Here is a 13,161-nt window from a genome sequence, read left to right on the forward strand (position 1 = left end):
CAACTGTAAATGACACAACATGAGAGACAATAAAGAGTTTGGCCCCAGATGTGGCAAGTACAGAGGTAACTTCCATTACATTTAATTAGTGTTATCACCATTAATTTCCTGTGCATAGACAGAAGAAGACATCCTTTTGATTTCAAATTAATTAACACATAATGATTAATCTGATAGGGTACATCTTTTCAGACAAGAGTGTCCTCTTGATCACAGTTTGGGTGCCAGTACCACTCATCATCTGTGTGTTTTAATTTCTAACTGCTCTCCAGAAGCAAATTTAGCTCTGCAAATCTGTCGATGGAATGAATGACTGGCTGGTTTCCATGTCCTGTGTGTTTTGTTCATTTGATAACACACTGAGAACATCTTGGAAATCTTTTTTTTTTCCCCACTTTTTCCCCTCCTCTACAAGGAGATTTCAAGGTAGAAATTGAGGAATCTGCATCAGCGAGCAATTTATATCAGCTCTTAACTACAGAACATATGAAATAAAAAGCTTCTAAAAATTGAAAAACACATAAACAGTTTATGGCAGGTTCCCAGACAGATTTGTCTCACTTCGGTTGCCAGAATTTAACAGAACCATTCTCCTTGCCACCAGCTACAGTAAAGTGTGTTTGTTTCACTGAAACAGGATCTTGAACTTCATCAGCTTCACACTATATTCCTCACGCTGTATGATATGTACTGGATAGTGCTATTAATATTTCTTTTTCCTTTCCACTTGCTGAGTGACTATTCACACTTTTTTAATATTTATCCACTTTCTTTAAATGGTTATGAATGCAAACAGATCCATATGCAGGTGCATCAATTCCTGAGTAGAGAGCCAATGGTTAACTTTAATATTGACAAATATGCAACTAAACATGTAGTTATAGGGACATGAATTGAGAGGAAGCAGAAAATCTCAAATACTTTAGTTAAGAATGTCTTTAAGTGTCCAAGACATCCCATTTCTGTTCAGAAAATTATTCGAGCATACTTACAGGCTGTTTGAGCTTGACAGCTTAACAGTAAGTAAGCTTTTGCCACACAAACAGAAAAATAAAGGATTTTTTCACATCTAGGATGTGAAGCGTCTGTATTATTGATTACATGAATTAATATTTAGTTTCCTTTCAAGGCAAGGCAAGGCAAGACAAGGCTGGGCAAGGCAAGACAAGGCAAGGCAGGGCAAGGCAAGACAAGGCAAGGCAGGGCAAGGCAAGGCAAACAACAGAGATCATTTTTACTACTGTCTCAATCTTTTATACGATATAGATGTGTTTGGCAATCTGGCTCAGCTATACTTTCTATGGCAGCTCTACCAAGGAGAAAAATAAAGCTTATGTTATCTATCTACCCATCTTTGCTTCAGTAAACAAGAAGAGAGATGAGGTTGTTGCAGTGCTCTCAGGCAGGAACAGGATAACTTCTGATCTGCAGTATTGCTACTTTCAGTTGCCATTTTTGGAGACAAATCACTGCTTGAAGACTGAAGACTCTAGTCTTCTGTATGTTTTACTCAGAAATAAATGAAGATGACAAAAGTATTTTCAGTGTCAAACTTGAGCTCTGACCTTGGGCAGCTAAATGAAGTTGAGGTCCCCTTTTCTCTGCCTATTAACCCTGTTAACTGCAGCAAAATCCTAGTTGGTGCAGGAAGACAGTCATTTGTTTTATCTCTTCAACATGCCTGTCATTTGCATTGAAAGCAAGGAAGGACACTCTGGTATTCAAAGTAACCCCTGGAACACCCATGTGAGAACTCACAAGTAAAATACCCTTAAATGAATTGACTCCAGAGAATTAATCTTTTTTGAAAATGCACAAGCTAGGGAAAGCTGTAATAACACTTCAAGCCCCCTCATATGTTGGCAAATACAAATTTGGGTACATTTCTGTCTCTGCGAAGCTTTTGGTAAAATTCCTGCTCAGAGGCCACAACTTAAACTTGCTCTGCTCCTTTCAAAGTAGAAGTCCTGGTGCTGGTTTGAGACAATCAGTGTTGTTCATCGTGAATACCTGCACTGGATGTCGATTTTATCATCATGTTGCATTTTAATCACAATGTAAGCTCACTCTTGATTGAGAGGAAAAACAACAGATAATGCTAAATAACAAAAGCCAGAACTATTTCTGCTTAAAACAATGTAGGATGAAGAGGGAGCGAGTTGTATTTTAAGCCTCCCGGCTACATAAGGGAAAGTGCATAAAATCAGTGCACAGGTTGTCACAGGCAAGGCAGCAAAACAACAACAACAGTGAAAGCAGTAACAATAGCAACAATTTTGCAGTATGCTCAGCTTGAATCTGGTCCCTTTGCTAAAAATGTTTCCTGGCTGGTCAAAAGAGACAGTCTGTGAGGCTTTGAAAATATCAAAGCCCTTTACATCAAGCTCTTTTAATTGGAATTTAAACCAGCAAATTAAATATAAATGTATTTCTCCCACATATCTGACAGATTAGAAGAGGGGAAAAAGAGACTTTAAATTTTTTAACGGGTATAACAACAACAAAAAACTGATAAGCTCCAACCTGTATGGCTTGATCCAGCTGTTAGTATTACGGAATAGTTGCAGGCTAGTGCTTCTGTGTCTCTGCTCTGCCACGAACCCAAGGTCTGAAAAACCGAGGACACAAATTGGTGCTCTTGGCTTGGCTTTCCACCTCCGTTATGTACTTATTTATTTATTTTAAGATACTAGGAAGGGCAAAGGGAGGCTGATTGCCAAGAAAGTGGTGTTTAAGTTGACAGTTCGGATAGATGACTGTTTGCTTAGCCTCCGGGCAAAGGGAAAGTAGAAATCAGGACTAGTCTAGTTTTCAGCAATAGGAATTCTAGAAAATGACAGGATGGGAAAGAAAGGGTAGAAGAGCAAGGACAGCGATAACTGAAATAAAGGGGAAAAAAAAAAGCCAGAAGTTGTTTTGATTGCTTCCATTTCCAAGAAATATATTGCTGTCCCTTTAACTCTCTATGCCTCATTGGCACATGTGCCAGGGGAAGGATTGCACTTTACTAAGGAAGTAATGCAAACTTGTCTTCATTTGGTTACCATGGATATGGTACTATGTGAGACAAAGCCTTCCATTTGCATTGCAAACAACCAGGCACGATGAAGGACACCGAATTTGATATTCTGACCACAGAATGTCTCTGGTTCTTCCACGTGAGTGATCACAAGGAAAACAGCCACAGCTTTGGGCCTGTGCTTGATGCCATGAAAACAAGGGTAGGGGATGCTGCTTTTCAGATCGGGATGAAGCAGAATCACACACACCTACAGAATGAACGGTGTTTCTTGTGCTACCTAGCATGAAATAGCTAACAGATAGGTGTGGCAATCAGCTTTCCAGCTTTTTCCCACGGGAAATGAGAGACGAATCAGTAAGTGATTTTCACAAATACTGGAATGAAATAGAAACTGGTTAGGTCATCCAACTGCTGGGCTTTTATACAACAATTCTGATCTAACTGAGAGTCCTCTCCATTCTGCAGAAGTACTACATGAAGTACCTTAATTTCGTACAAAATCCAGTTACAGGAGCAAGATGAACAGTCCCCTGAACAGACCTAGTGGGAACCAGTGCAGCACAGTTAATAGCAAAAAGGGAAATTGTCTCATTTCCCTAAAACAAATTGCAGATGATTGTTTGTCTATTAGATTGCTAGAATAGAAAGTAATTCTTTTTTATTGCTTTAAGCTCTGGCAGATATATAGTCACACATCATTTTTATTTCAACTGACATGGAATACAAACAGTATGACCCTGTTTTTATGGATAGAAATGGCCAAATTGCCACTGGTCTATGTAAAAGAAAAGACAACTGGATCCCAAATAATAAGCCCACATCCATGAATTGAGGGTTTTCTCTCCAAAGGATCTTAACATGGATTATCTGGAACAGTAGATCAGACGCTTGGCAAAAACACTGTTTCTTCCCTTAGCAGTGGAAAGGACATCCAAGCATATCTCTGGTGAGACATGGGCAGCTATATCATCTCAAGATAATCTTCTTGACTCTCCAGCTCCGGAGAGTGGCCCACAGCCACTGGCAGCATGCAAGCAGCTTTCCTGTGACATGGAAGGTATGGCCAGATCTCTGCCTGTCCTTATGCCATCATTGTGCATGGATGCTGGGGGCTAATTAGGACCACTAATCCTTTAGCTGTTCACCAGTTCCACAAAACAACATTCTGCACCAATACAATTAGCTCCTGCTTTGACTGGGTGTTCTGCTGCCGCACCTCAGCATGCTGCTGAAACTCAGGCACCACAATAGCTCAGCAATGTGCATCCTTGAGAATGCTTTCAGGGGCACACAGAAGCACTGCCAGACCATCTTCACCTACCCTGAGAATTATTTCAGGCATTCCTAGAAGCCCTAATGCTACCTTAGCCACAAGGGCACTATCTGCCCTCTGGGGAATGTGCTGCTGGGGAGGACAGGAAAGCAGGCAAATTCTAGATGCAGAAATAATTCCTCATTCCTACGATGCCTGTGTGAACGCCATTAGATTTGATATACATCTACTTCAGTTTTTAATCAACATTTCAGACCAGACCACAAGGAATTAAAGTCCGAACCCTCCTCCCTCTGCACCAGACGATGAAGTAGGTCAAGGAGGGAGAGGGAAGAGGGAAGACGGTGGGATTTGAAGTAGCAGCAACTACCTGGAGTGGCAGCTCTTTCTGCAACTCACCAATGCTGCCCACTCCTCAGCCTCTCCCTGACCTGGTGCAGAGCTGGGAGAACACATTGCCCTGCCCCATGGGCTGGTCTCAGTACTCTTCCAGAGGCACCCTGCACCAGCAAGAGGGAAGGTGTGGAAAACCATGGGACAACTTGTCACATCAGAATAAAGCAAGTGCAAACCCTGACCATATGTGAGCCTCATTGAAAATTTCATATTTCATCTACTTTTAGTCCCCACTTCTTGCCCTCCAGGCTCCTTTCCTTCCTCTGCAACAAAAAGGATTATGAAACAATTTTCTTGGCCTGGATGCACTGGCTAGCAAAAAATGCTGCAAGGCAGGCTGGATGGCAAATCTCTTGAATGACATAAGCACTCAGAGTGAGTAATCCTGTAAAGCACTGTTTTCTTTAATGTCTGAAAATACGTTTGGGCTCAGCCCTCTGATCAACAGATAATTCTCTGTGTGTACAGTTCACCTAGTTTATTTTATGAAGAAAAAAACCATGTTGTTGTTTTAATTCCACTAATCTTGCATAACCACCACATGGTGGTGGGATGGGAAGAGTGGTGCTCCCTTCCTCCTCACATCAGCATGACTGCAAATTCTATGTAGAAATGGGGAATATATGAATTGTAGATATCCTTCTATTTTCACTGGTTTCAAGGGAGCTGCAGACAAATATCCCAGAAGAGTTAAATGACCCGCTATTTTTATTTTCAGCATTGTTAGAGCCAGAAATAACTTGACTCTTACAGACAAGTCTAAATTTGTAGAATTGGAATTTAGAACAGTTTTATTATTTATTTATTTATTTATTCTTCTTGATAAAACTAGGATCTTTAAGCCATAAAGGATATACCACTAGCTAACTGCATTGGCCATTGTAATGTCATTCTTACTAGGCTCTTTTCAAAGAATAACATCAGTATAAACTAATTTTTACATTCACTGGTATTTAAAACAATACAGTTCAAGCAAGATTTGGTTCTCACAAGCTTTTGTATCCCTTCTCCACTCTTACATGTGAGCTCAGATTTACTTATTTGATTAACACCATTCAAAAAGCCTGTACTGATGATATGATGAGCACGCATTTCACTAGTGTCTTAGTAGCATCCTACCACGAAGAAGCAGACACTGATTCTGCTTGGTTGCAGCTACTCATACCCAATTCTGCCATACTTGATATTGAGACAGCTTTGGATAGCACTGGGTTAGTCCACAAGCTGCCTCCCTGACCTCAGTGGGAAGCCAGAACTCTTTGTACACACCAGCAGAAGATAAAAGAAATCCGAAAAGAAAGCCAATCTCCTCACTTGGATGCAAGCAGGACATCTCAGGCTAGAGACATCATGTGTTCACAGTAATTGCTCTGATGAACGTTTAAGCATATTCTCTTTCTCTTCAGGACAAGTTTCAACTGGTTTTACTTTTATATGCAAGTAGACATGCTTTGCTCAAAATTACTCCTAATTTATCTGAGAGCTACTTTGGATCTACATCTGAGCATGCAAAAACAAACAAAAAAACCCACCAGCCTGCGCACTGAGAACTTGATTTGGGTTTTGTCCATAGCAGATGCTGCTAGCCATCATGAACGTTGATATTCCCTATCTGTGACCAGACACAGGACACACTGAGGGCCATGCTTTCCTGCGTTGATAAAAGTATGCCTTTGCATACCATAGACAGGTAGGCATGGGACTGTTAAGTATATGTAAGCTGTTGTAGACCAGATTTGTTCTCCCTTATGCAAACAGGCATGGCATTTAAACAATTGCTAATCCTACCTCAATGTCTGAGAAAACAAACTGTGTAGTCAATAAGTCCATAACTTATTCTGACTTTATACGGACCAGTAAAACTACATGGCTCAATACCTTGGATACCAATATAATTAAGCGTTGTATATTTAATTACTTAACAAAACAAGCTTCAATCTTCGGCTACTGGTAATGGCAGCATCCCACAAAGGTGGGGTAGTCCACTACAAGACAAAATTATGCTTCCCTCTCTATTAGATGCATTTGCACACAGTTGAATAACAGAAAATGAATTTTGTCTTCCAAAAATACTTCCATTGGCATCACCCTTCTGCCAGCAGTGCTTAACTGGTGGAGGCTTTCATTACAAACACCGCTTTAAAAAAGAATAAAGGAAAGTAAACAGGGCTTACCTGTGCCAGTATGGACACTGCACGCTCTAACACCCACTCAGAAGCCAGAAAACAGTTAGGTGAGGCTCTCCAGCAAGCTCTCCCATATCAGGTCAACTGCTCTGACAATCCATTGCAGTCTTCCCTGTTCTTAAAAGAGAGAGGGCAAACATTTGCGTAACCTGAGCTGATATTTTCATAATCCCCACCCACTCACACCAAAAAGAAACCTGTTTTTCAAAATGCGCTTTACTCCGTGCCACATAAGTGTTTTCAAGAATGGACATGCTCAGGAAAATTTGCATCGCTGCTTTTTTTCTTAAAGCTATGCAGGACGTTGACATGGCACAGATTTTAGGGCCACTGAGATGTGCTGGGTGCACTGCTGCCCAGCCGATGCCACAGGCAAACATGGCTGCACGCAGGGTTGCATGCAAACATAAAACCCCAGGGAAATCTTTCGGGGTGGGGTTGACACACCCTGGGAGGAGGTCCCTGAAGCATCTAAAGTGGAGCTGCCATAGTGTGGCCACACTACACCATCTCCCATTAAGGTCCTGGTATCCCTGGAAGCCAGCCTGCTCTAGGGAACTGTCAGTCAATTGCCAGGGGATGGTGGCAGCCACAGGGTTCATCAGAGCAATAAAAATTCCTGGTGCCATCACGACTCTTGGAAATGGCAGAGTGCTCTCGAACATCAATCCCAAGAACAAACAAGACTTTTAAAACAAACAGGCAAGCTAGCAAAAACAAACTCAGCACTTGAAAACTAATGAAAATAACAACACGGCCAAAGCTTACAAAGCTGCTCTCATCAGACTTGAATAAAAGTAAACAAACAGCATGACGAACCACAAATCCAACCTTGAAAAGCCACTTTCAGCAGCACAGTGTGACCAAACATGCAACTGCTACAGGCTATACCATTTCAGCTGGGGCAGATTTAAAAGTGCAAGGCCACTTTGCATGCTGCCAGAACATCAGAGATATGAATATTGAGCATACCACCATATGGGCAGGTCTTATTTCCTCAGCCAATGACTTCCACTAAATACTTGGAACACATAATCTGACTTTGTCTTTAAACTGCATGCCCGGTAAAATAAGGATTCTATTAACTTGGCACGTATATACCAGTGTACTGAGGTACGCATACCACTTCACTCATTAATATTGTATATTCTCTAGAGCTATCTTCAGTCAGTCCTCAACAGGGCTGAAACATCACAGTAAACACATGCTGCAAACTCAGAAGGCAGCACTTGTGAGTCAAAAGGTGCCATCAAACAGCCCTTCAATCAGAAATGTTGACCAGAAAAGTCTTCATAATTTCTCCTTCCACATAGAGTGGAAGTTCAAAGTTCATACTGATTGGGATCTGTGAAATACACAGATCATGACAGTACAGTCAAGTAGGTTAATCAAACAAATACTAAGACTAGAAAAAACAAGACCAAAGGAAAATCTAGTAATCCAACCTGGAGCTCTGCAAGAGCTCTTGGAGAGGAGTTAGTAACCATGCAGGAATCCAAATAAATAGCACCTTGGAGGCTACAGTACAATTAATTCAGTGCAAAAATGGAAGAAATTTTACCCTCACAAAATAATTATACTCTTCTTAGTGAAATCCTAGTCTTTTTAAGAGGAAAATTATTGCCAGTCTGGATTAGTAATTTATCTGCACCTGTTTTACCTTTATTTTCTGAATATTCCGTGCACCACTGTACAAAACAGGCAACAAATTAAAGAGGCTGATAGCAATAAACCAGTTTTTTTTTTTCCTCCAGAGCTTTTTAATTAAGTCATACACTGTGCCCTAATGCTTTTGCCACAGAGAAGATGTAGCATTTTATCATTACCATGAGAATAATTTAGTGAATATACAAAAAAAATCCTTCTGTGATGGTTTTTCAAAGGACTCAGAAACTGGTTTTCAAAGACACTCTCCAGTATGTACCCCATTGAGTCAAATGGCATTTTCAGTTTTCTCTGTAAAAACCAAACTTTCCATATATACTAAATCCTTTGATTATTTTTCCTAAATTTCTCATTTTTCCAAAATTCTCATTAAAACTTTTCCATTCCCCACTCCAAAAGCTCCAACTGAAGTTTTACAAACTCTTTCAAACCAATTACATATTTCTATATTAGTAATACCAAAGCAACTAATTTTAATTACTGTCATTTATATTTGAAAAATATGTATTTTAATAAACTCAATTTTTTAGTAAAAATGTCCTTTTGGAGTGGAAAAGACAAAAACATCATTATAAATATGCCCAAATTAGGCATTTTGTATTAGTCCAGAAGAAAGGCTATCTTAAAGGGCTTCATGTCAAGTTGATCAAGATGAACTATTTCTATAAAATGTTCTAGTTTTGGCAGACCAACATTTTTAATGAGGAAAATACTAAAAAAATGTTCTAACCAGCTCTATGTCTAATTCCTTTGCCTTCTTCCTGCTTTATCTCAGACTACTTTGAGGATAGTCATGTCCTGGCAAAAGATACGTCTTTCTGTCAGCAAAAAGTGGTAAAAAAAATTCTGATAGTGAAATCGGGATTTTTGTCAAGCAGCAGAAAACTTCTCTTAGGATTTTCAAACAAATGTTCTGCTTCCCGTGGGAAACAACAGCACATTCACATTCATTTCTCCATATATTCTTTCATTTCTTACAAAGAAAGCCCTGGCTGGGACTTGAAGGGAGGTTGGTTGTGACACTCCTCCAGGACAAATGACACCTACCCTTTGCATTAGCTTCATATGAGCCAGAAGAGAGGATTATTCCAAAGGCTGGTTCTTAATTAGTTATTCATTCATTGCGAAGGGGATTCAATCTCTCGCACTGAAAAGGACATGGGATTGCACCAACAAATCTGAGTTTATGTGTTCGGTAGAATGAGTGGATTTGTGCAAACACACTCATGGCCGAACTTTCCTCTTCATCTCACTACTACTCCTGTGCCCCTCCAACTGATTTCAAAGTTTAGGATCTGAAGCAGCAGAGTTTAGGATCTGAATAAAGTGTGTATTTAGAAATAAGAATGGCATCCCCAGTTTTGCTGATACAGACAGACCTGCACTTGAATTTAAGCACAAACTGAAGTATTATCTTGAAGCTGGACTCCTTCAGCCACAGATTTTCTGTCAACTTTTCTTTAATATCGTGTATAATTTTTCTTCCTCATCTCTTCTAAAGACATCAAATAACTCAGATCCTTCAACAGAGATCTAAAATCTAAAACCACAGTCGTTCTGTACAAATAAAATCTAAGAGTTTTGTTGATGACCTTAGACACTGAAGTGAAACTATTTCTCTCGGAGCTATTCCTAGAACAGAAGGCAAAAAAAAAAAAAAAAAAAAAAAAAAAAAAAAAAGAACATTTTTCAAAAGAGCAGTCATGAATAAGGAGAGATATGTACGTGTCTATGTATCTATGAGCTTGTACAGAAGAAGGGCTCAAAGTATATTTTTCCACTATTCTCTGTGAAGTTAGCCAGGAATATGACAAAGAACAAATCTGGATGGGGAAAGAACTAATATCAGTTCTCCTGCAGTCTACAACACAAAAGGCTCATTCTAGGCTTTTGCCCTTAACTTTTTGTGCCCTTTCTCTCACATGAGATACTCCAAGTCAGAGTACTGAAGACAATTTGGGAAATCTTTTGGGAAAGAGCATATGAACGACTGGGGCCCTGCCCTCCAACAACGCACTCCCTGGGGACAGATGATAGGAAAATTTCTGGAGAACTTTTTTCCCCAGTGAAAAATATGTTGGAACTGAGATTTGTATAAGAATGAAACTTTCATTTACTTACTTTTTAATTTTAATATAAGGGTTGTTGGTTTGGTTTGTTTGTTTGTTTTGTTTGTTTTCTTTTGTTTTTCTAGATCGTCTTTAAACAAGTACATTTAGAAAGACATTTCATTGTTTTCACAGCCCATTTTCCTACTGGTACTTCATTCCAACTTAGAAACATTGCTCAGCAACCAGAAAAGAATGGAGTTTTAAAAAGTAAAACAATAAAACTCATACATGAAACCAACTGAGACAACACTAGTATACAGAATGGTAAGCTGGTGACTGGAAAATGGTACTGAGATCTTAGGCAACATTTTCAAAACTAAAGTTATTCAGAAAATCTATTTGGTCATTTTTTCCTTTTTCTCCATGATGGAGTATGGAATAATACCACTTTATATGCAAAACTGATTGTTTTTCATTTACAATCCCAAGTGGGTAGAAAAATAATGTTTTACAAACATAAGTAAAGTGACAAATTTTTTGATTCCTATAGAAAGACTAGAAAGACAGGATCTTAATAAGTGCAGAAAGATGATCAAACCAAACCCATCTTCTGTACAGAAAAGAGTAAAATGATTCTACTGTCACTTGAATTAATTTTATCATTACAATAAATCCATTCATAATCTTAAAGGACACAATGCTACAAAGTTGGTAACATGGTCAGAATACTCTATATAGGAGTACATATTTTTGGTTCCCTCTGTCTTTTCTTTAGTAACTCAGCATTTATGATATATGCTCTAATATTTACTGGTCCTATATCTTCTTAGTACTGAAGACAACTAACAATCTGATCACTCACAGCATCCCTGAAATAGTCCAGTTCCCCTTAGAAGCGCACTGCAATAAAATAGATTGACAAAGCAAGAGCATTTGAACACACATATTTATGAAAAGGCCTGAATGATACTTGGTTAATTGAACAGATGTGCAAATTTCTACCAGCAGAGGTCATTTTCACCTTGGAGTGACTCAAAAGAGCTCTCAATAGCTGTACTTTTATCCAAGCAAACATCTTAAAAAAAAAATAGTCCCAGGTGTTCTTCATCAAAGCAAATAATCTGAAATGGAGTGTAAGGAATATTAGAAAGCTTAAGAAACCAATCTTAATTTGAGAAAGCAAATTCAGTCTGTGCTGTGAAAAATCAACAAACCCCCAGATTTCACATTTTTTGTGCATATGGGATTGGTCAGTTTAGATAACCCTGATGGCCCGAATACTTTCCCTGAGAAATTATATTTATCTGGGAAAAAACTTGCCTATGCAACAACAAAACTTCTTTCAAGTCTCAGCAAAAATGCAGTGGATAAATGGGAGCCATCTGTTTTCTCCCATTTTTTCCTCATGTCTACCAGCACCATCCGTGGCTCCTTTTCCAGAAGGCCAAATCCCAGCCTTGCATGCATTGGCCCACTGGCTTGACTGGAACTGAGGAGTATCTCTGACAAACCAGGTGTATATACCAGAGCAGAAACACATGTGCCATTCTGACTAATTTCAGACTTTGGGCTCATGCCTACTGATATCTGAATTTTAGGAAGGGGAGCACAATTTACATCTTTAGCTTTAGGGAAGTTAAGAGTCTATATTTAGATATTTGGATTTATATTTAAAAAAAAATGTTAAAAATTGATAAAAGTCTGTAAGATACAGTTATGATATGAACCCACAAAGGCATTAAACTGTTGTATTGCAATATATTAAAAATAAGAAGAAAGGAAACTTTGAATAAAATATGCAGTTGTCCAAAATGAATGCTGAGACCAACACAATTCAGACAGCAAGTACAAGTGTATGGGAGAACAGTGAAGATGAAACTGTTCTATCTATCTAGTGTTTTGAGAAGACCAATATATATCAACTTGTTATAAAAGAGTCCCAGGGTAGAAAATCAGTTCCAAGATGGATTGTGGATAGGCTGGTAACTTGCACGGTAACACACTCAGCAAAATGAGATTGAGTGTGATCCAAGGCACCTTAAAGACAATGGGAAAACCTTAAATCAGACTCAGTGACAAAGATTTTAAGGAAAAGGGTTTGTTTATAAGTGGTAGGAAGAAAGACTGTTGCTGAGATGTTTGGGGCATCTGGAAATGGGGAGGAAAGGATGTGAAATATCCCTTCTTGCTCAGCAACCAGCATATAGGAATTAACGCTTGGCAAAGCAATAATATCCCTTTTTCTCCTTGTTTTACACCAAGGACCGAAAGGGGAGTTGAAGGAGATTAATTACTTTGCTTGCTAATCAATGCAAAGACATATTTTTCTGCTCCTCCATCTCATAATTTTTATTTCATCTAGTTTGGCTTTTTTTAGGTTTGCCAGATGTCCCAGTTTCAGTGGGACAATCCTGGTTTTTGAAGGTACATCCCATCTGCTCTTGAAAATATTTCTGTTCACTGCTCTCTTGTTGATTGTGTGCTTTTAGAGCAGCCAGCCAGCAAAGGACTGCAGGAGAGAGGCTGATAAATTATTATCAAACTATAAAAATCTGCCCATATTTTCCC

General features: G+C 39.0%; 1 protein-coding gene across 4 annotated transcripts in view; it reads right to left on the bottom strand.

Moving 5' to 3' along the window:
* Positions 1-2,674, bottom strand: part of ITPRID1 (ITPR interacting domain containing 1) — a 47,217-nt gene extending 44,543 nt beyond the window's left edge. For all 4 annotated transcript variants that reach the window (XR_014884017.1, XM_085226638.1, XM_085226637.1 and 1 more), the window contains exon 1: positions 2,524-2,674. The gene's annotated coding sequence lies outside the window, so the exon portion shown is untranslated. The remainder of the gene's footprint in view (positions 1-2,523) is intronic.
* Positions 2,675-13,161: the final 10,487 nt, after the last annotated feature.

The sequence above is a fragment of the Meleagris gallopavo genome, chromosome 6 (assembly GCF_905368555.1).
Source record: "Meleagris gallopavo chromosome 6, MGAL_WU_HG_1.1, whole genome shotgun sequence".
In the NCBI taxonomy this organism is placed as follows: domain Eukaryota; kingdom Metazoa; phylum Chordata; class Aves; order Galliformes; family Phasianidae; genus Meleagris; species Meleagris gallopavo.